Below are 7,291 nucleotides of genomic sequence, written 5' to 3'. Positions count from 1 at the left end.
TATATATATATATATATATACATACATATATAACATATATTTATATTACTTAAATATGATATTAAACTATTCATTATTTCAGAATTCAGATTAGCTTGAAGATATGATAATAATAATGGGGATGACAGAAAACTAGGAAATTTTTTGTACTTACTATATACCAATCTCTGTTCCAAGTACTTTCTCATGCATTACCTCATTTAATTGTTCCAACCACAACATTCTTATTTACCTATTTAAGTAGTAAAGTTACTTATTTATTTAATTGTATGTACTCTTATGTATCTTGAGGCTTATGTTTCTTATGTAGAATATTTTATAAACAGTCTTATATTTTAGTCTTCCTGACATAGGTAAAATTCAAACAAAAATCAAGAGCTATTTTTCTTATCAGAGAAACAATATTAATAGGATCTTTATTCTTATTTATTACTAACTTTATTCCTCTACTGATAAAAAATAAAGGTCAGGATCAAAATATATGAATCAAAATGTTCTGCTCCAATAGTCACAAGCCATGAGTTATAAAGAAGAAAATAATTTTTTTTGGTTTGTTATTCTGTAAAAATTGAGAATGAAATATCATACAGAAGACCATCCAGGGTGAAACTGCTTCAGGGAAATTCCTGAGGCTACTGCTGTCTGAGAGACTTTTTACTTCTCTCTTTCTGTTTTCTTGTCTGCAAAATGGAGTTAATAAGCTTATTCTAGACCTTAAATGACACAAAAGGCAAAAAGCACAGTAACATTCTTCAACAAATATTAGTATTGAATTTATATGAGAATTTCCATTTGTTTTAAATTTTAAAACCAGTAGGAAGAAAGAAAAAAAGAGAAAAATGTATTTATAATTATGGATTATAGACAATCATTTCTATCTTATTGGGTGAATTTCTAGTTATTTTCTTGTACAGTTTACAATTAACATATTCTCATATTCTAATCCAATGTTTCTTTCCTCCAACTAGAAGAGTTGGAAAAAAAAAGTTGTTGATTCTAAAAATTAAGTAGCCAAGTTTTAGTAAAATCTCTTGAATTTCAATTTCCTCAAAATTCATTGCAATTAAAAAATGAATAAAGAAAATTGGCTGTGGGTGAAAACTAGATGTACTAGCTTTTTTCTTACTGATTTCTGTTTGAAATCAATAAGTTTAGAGTTTGTTAATCATCATCATATGAATGATCACACAAATTGCTAACATGGAAATTCTTAAAACATAAGGTCATGAAATTTTTCATTTAAGATTAAATAATGAAGTAATACTTATAGAATGATATCAGAGAGATTAAGGTCATAGACTTAGTAAGTTGATGTTGTCTAATTGGAAATACAAGATTCTTGCTGTTCAGATATTTTGAAATTTTAATGAGTCATGTATACAAAATTAGAATGATATTTGCAGTGGGATTTAAATAGAAAAAAAAGGAAATAATTCTCACACTCGTAAGTATTCTATTATACTTTTAATAACTGCATTAAAGTAGAAGTTTACCATTAATTGAAGATTTACAGATAAATGGAAAGGAGGTAATCACATATAAAGTCAGAATGTAAAACTATATTTTAATATGACTACTTTGTTAGTAATGTCATTGTTCAGTAAGCCTTCTTTACCAGATTATGCTAGTAACTTTTTTTTCTGTTGCTATTTGTGATTACACATTAAATAATTACCCTCTGGAATCAAATTTGATGTAAAAATAATGAAAATAGTTTATATTTATTATAAAACATGGTAAGAAAATTTTCTACGATCTCAAATATGATATTTGTACATTATACATACATATATATATATATATATATATATATATATATATATATATAACTAATAACAGCAAAAGTTTATTGTGGCTAAGCTTTGTGCCCCAGGCCTCATGTGCATTAGCTCTTTGATTTTATTAACTTTTACATAAACCTTAAAAGTTAGAATGCTGTTTCTGCTCCTCCAAACCTATGACCATAGTCTAGTTTGAGAAAAAAAATCAGAAAAATTTTCATAATGGAGCATTCTACAGAAATCCTTGTCATCATTCCACAAAAAGTTGATGTTACCAAAAAATCGGGAGAGTCTGTGCAACTGTCCAAGAACAGCTAAGAAGAAACAGTGCAGAATGTAATAAAGGATCCCGAGTAGAAAAGAAACATAGAAAACTAAGAAATAATGGGATCATAGCAAACTAAGAAATAATGGGATCATAGCATATCATCTGCAAACAGGGATAATTTGAATTCCTTTCTTCCTATTTATATGCCTTCTATTTCTTTCTTTTGCCTAATTCTGGATAAAAAAATGCCAATATAATATCAAACAAAAGTAATGAGAGTGGGCACCTTATCTTATTCTAGATCTTACAGGAAACACTTTCAGCTTTTTTCCAATCATCATTATGTTGTCTGAGTTTGTCACTTGGTTTTGATTTCACTGAGCTACAATCTTTCTATACTAACTTTCTTCAGGGATTTATCATGAAGGGATGTTGAATTTTATCATTTTTCTGCATCTATTAATATTATCCTCCAGTTTGTTGATATGATTGAGACTGGCAAAACTGCATGTTCAAGTGTAGAAAATTGAAACTTGACCCATATATCTCACCCTGTACAAAAACAACTTAAAATGTGTCAAAATCATAAATGTAAGACCTAAAACTGTGCAATGACATGAATAAACGTAAGGAAAACAAATTAAGATACTGGTATAGACAATGATTTCTTGGATATGATATCTAAAGCACAAGAAACAAAAGCAAACATCTAGAAATGGGATTACATAAAATTAAAAAGCTTCTGCATAGCAAAGGAAATAATCAAGTGTGAACAGACAACCTACAGAATGGGAGAAAATATTTCAATTTCATCTTAGTAAAGACTAATGTGGAGAGTATATAAGGAACTAAAAAACTTTAAAAAAAGTCTAATTAGAAATGGGCAAATGATTCAAATAAAGATTTCTAAAAAAAGATACAAATATATGAAAAATTTTTCATTATAATTAACCATCAGAGAAATGTAAATTAAAATTACAACATAATATCATTTCACACTGGTTAGCATGACTAACATAAAAAAATAAATAAATGCTGGTGAGAATAAAGAGAAAATGAAGTATACACTGTTCTTTTGTCTTTTTGTGGTGTTCTCTAGTGTACATGTCAATTTACAAATTTCCACCTTTTTATATGGACTCCAGTTGTACTGGATTAGAATTCATTGTAATGACTTCATTGGTACTTGATATCTTTGAAGGTTCTTTACAGAAATCTGTATATTTGACTAAAAAATAATAATCAGGATTTCAAGAATTTATCCAACATCCAATTTAATTTAAACATGTTTATATAATAAAATTTCAAATTATAACTTTCTTCCCTGTGTTTTGTTATTGTCATTTCTTTATGATATTTCCTTATGAGGAAAATGTGCATATTATGTTGAACAACTCCAGTTCATGGGAGATTGTATATCATCCTCTCGAGCAAATAGGGGCCTGTAAGAAGTTCAGAGGCATTATTTCTATGACCAGTGGTTTAGAAATATGAAATGGGAAATTTAAGCAAATATTTCATAGTTCTTTAGATGAAAAAAGAAATATCCTCATGTGTTTCTTTCCCAGAGCCAGAACCAATTACTGACTAATTTTGAAACTACTTACTAGAACAAAAGTGATAATTTCACCTGGGGTTACAAGTGATAAAGGCTTTACTGTTTCATGACCAGTTTCCAGAGAAATCTAATTGGATTTTAGTGTATATAGATTTTTGTTAATTGAAAATATCTTTCTGGTTTGTACTGATAATTTCTTCAAGTTTTGTCTCATAGGCAATTTATTTCAAGGTCTCAGTTGAAACACTTAAATGATCTACACCCTAATTTAATTTTCTCTACTTTCCATTTTTTACATGTTGTCCTTTGGGTGGAAAAAAAAAGTGGGAAGCCAAAAATTAAGTACCATTAAAAGATATGCTGGCAACTTGTGTATGAGCATATGATGCTAGTTAGTTTGTGTGTGTGTGTGTGTGTGTGTGTGTGTGTGTGTGTGTGTGTGTGTCTAGGCACGTAATATTTGTTTCTTTGTACTTACTGAAAGTAAGTACAAAGCTTGCCATTGGAGAAAATGCCAGTTTATTGAGGAACAGCTCTGCATATTTATAGAGCCAGGGGCAGTTTGACAGTTATGACAGTTTAATGGTTGAACGGTTTGACAGTTGGCTGGGGTGCTTTCTGATTGGTGGGTAAGGATCACGTGAGCCAGCAGGGCTCACCATTGGACGGCTCTTCTGGGGGAAGAAGTCTTTGGAGATGGGGAAGTTAGTCTTTGGAGCCTGGGCGACTCCCAACATTTACGATGTTTCTATGAGCTCCATGGAAAAGAGACATACTAGGAAAGAAATTCAAAACAATAAGAGAATCATACGTTTGTTGACTTGTCTATCAGCATATAAACTGACTTTGGCTTAGGTAAAAATTTCAACTTTGGTGTTGGAAAGATCATCAAACTTTAACAATGTACTTAAAATTTGAAATATTTATTATGTAAAACTCATTATTTATTCTGATCTTGATCATCCTGGTTATATAAAATAAAACACCTTTTTATCAGGATAATGTTTAACTTAGGTAAGCCTTTGAGTTATAAAGAAACATGTATAAACATCTGTTGTATGTGTTTCAATTTTGCATATGTGCAATTTTATACTTGATGTTGTTCAGTATTAACATTTAAATCTTTTTGTTGAGAAGGGGAAAGGGAATACATATCTACAGATATTGTTGAAATATTTGTAATTTCCTCTTTAATATACTTTAATTTTGCTATTTCATGATTATCCTTTGGAATGTTTTTACATTTGTCATTATGAATGCTCTTTTGTTTCAAAACATTTCATAGAAAAATATTTATGCTTTCACTGCAATTTGTTTTTCCAGGAACTCAATTTTTATCAATGAAAAATCTTTCAAAAATTTGCCATTGTTTTCGTTTGGGTTAGCTTGCTTTGTTTTTTCATTGTTGGGCAAACAATAATAAGTGTTTTGGGTTTTCTTTTTTTTTTCTTTTTTTCATACTGGGTAAACCCCACTCCCCCAACGCCAGGTGGGTTAAACCACTGAGATACATTTTAATCTCTTTTTATTTTTTTTTATTTTTGAGGAAAGGTTTCACTAAATTGCTGAGGCTGGCCTAGAACATGCAATCCTCCTGCCTTAACCTCCCCAAGTCCCTGGGATTACAGGCATGTACCATCACTCTTGATTATAAGTGATTTTATATGCAATAATAAGTAACTTCAGTGATGATATTCTGCAATTTGCGTCTCCTATAGTTTAATCATTTTGATTATGTGAGGACAAACTATGCTGTAGTAACTTAGGGACATCACAAATAAATGTAGGCAAGTTTGGTCACAAATAAATTTCAAATATGACTCTTCTACCAGGCATGCTACTTAATATGTTAGAGGAATAATATTGGCCTTCAAGTCCAGTAGATTTTAGGTCTGATATCAATAAGTTAATGATTCAGATACCTATAGTAAAGTGATTGTCAGTATATTTCCTTGTCAATGAATTAGAATGTAAGAATAACTTACTTGGTTGGATGGAGTCACTTACAGCTATATATGCAATCCCCACCCATTTTGGGGTGTTAGAGGGAGAGATGGCATTGAGGAAATATTAAGACTTTTAAATAAGTCTGAGCTCCTTTAAATGCTCTACCTTTCACTAACCCTCAAACTGTTTCATGTACCTGAACCCAGGTTTCCTACATAGTAAATGCTTAGGAAAATTACTCAAGTTTTGCTTTAAGCATATCGGCATTCTTGGTTAACTATTAATTGTATTCAATGAATAAAAGATACTATTTCGTTAGGCAGGTTATGGAAAATTGAACATTTGTTTTAAAGTTTATATTATAAAGAGTTTCAAATATAAATGAAAGTAGGGTAACATAACTCAAGTACTGATCCCCGATTAAGCTATTTTTAACTGATGACTGCACATATGTGTACTTGCCTCTTTTCCCTTCCCTTCCTCTGATTTTAAAGCAGATCCTAGATGGTAGACAATTTTACCTGTTTTGATAGGTATTCCTATAACAAAAAAACCTTGGTTTCAATTTTATTCTTCATGTCCATTACATCTTAAAATACTATCCGACAGCTTGTGGTGCTTCCTCCATAACCCTCAGCATTTACCTCTAAAGCCAAACCATCTTGTTTAGTCACCTGAGACTTTCTTTTGCCTGATGATTTTTCCCTCTGACCACAGAATCACCTTAGTCTTGTGTGTGGATTAGGCCAGAAGTATTGGAGAGACTCCCAGAAGTAGCCTTCAACCAATACCTGAGAAGTTGATGGATAAATACCTCCACTTTCACTACCCCAGTTAAAACATCTCTGGGGTGTGACAACTTCTGGGGCAGGATTGAGCTCCAGTAGCTCAATTATTGATAATGAATAATTTTTCGGGAGGGGGGGGTCTTTCCTTTGCCTGCTATACTTCCTAGCTTCCATATTAATGTCCTGAAATTATCTCCTAAACAAGCTGCTTGCTCTAGAACCCTTGTTTCAGAATCTATTTTGAATGGAAGCCAAGGTCACATTTTCAGAAGAAATAATAATAATTTCTTAATGATGTCAAATATAAATGACATGTGGACCTTTCCAACTGTTGTAGGTATGTGATATTATTATTTGATTAGACATAAAAATTATCAATGAGTCTTTCTCATGTTTATTGTTTTAAAGTTTTTAAGTTTAAAAAGACTAAAAATTTGTGTGTAGTTCCCTCAATTTCTTCTTATATTTATGTTTTTTAACTGGATGGTTTATACATAGCATTTTCCACAGTCTAAATTATGTTGATTATAACCCCAAGGTGTAGTTTAACAAAATTCTATCCTTTATTAATTGGTATTTAGAAGTAGAAGATTTAGTAGATTCAGGTTTGTTTTTTTCTTCCTCCTGGCAAAACTACCTCAGATTATATCTCATAGACTGTATTTACAAGAGGCACATAATGAAAATGGCCATTTTTCTCTCTTTAGCAGTCATGAATATGTGCTTATGTCTGTTAGTTACCTAGGTTTTGCAAATTATTTACAATTATCATTCAATAGTTTATTTTTGTTACCTTGATGAAATACTACTAAATAGAAACTTTTTCTTCTATTTCGTTCCCCAAGGATAGAGGTAATATAGAAATGGCATGAATGCTTGGTTTGTTTCCTTTATTTAACAACTTTGCAAAATAAGTTTTTCCCCTGGTATTCCTAAGAATAGTACCTTG

The 7,291-nt window shown here is 30.8% G+C and overlaps 1 protein-coding gene across 2 annotated transcripts in view; it reads left to right on the top strand.

Moving 5' to 3' along the window:
- Positions 1-7,291, top strand: part of Prr16 (proline rich 16) — a 232,798-nt gene that overhangs the window by 190,171 nt on the left and 35,336 nt on the right. The window lies entirely within an intron of this gene.

This window comes from Ictidomys tridecemlineatus, chromosome 1 (assembly GCF_052094955.1).
Source record: "Ictidomys tridecemlineatus isolate mIctTri1 chromosome 1, mIctTri1.hap1, whole genome shotgun sequence".
In the NCBI taxonomy this organism is placed as follows: Eukaryota; Metazoa; Chordata; class Mammalia; order Rodentia; family Sciuridae; genus Ictidomys; species Ictidomys tridecemlineatus.
The sequence above is the reverse complement of the archived record's forward strand: the minus strand, read 5'-3'. Positions and strand labels throughout refer to the sequence as shown.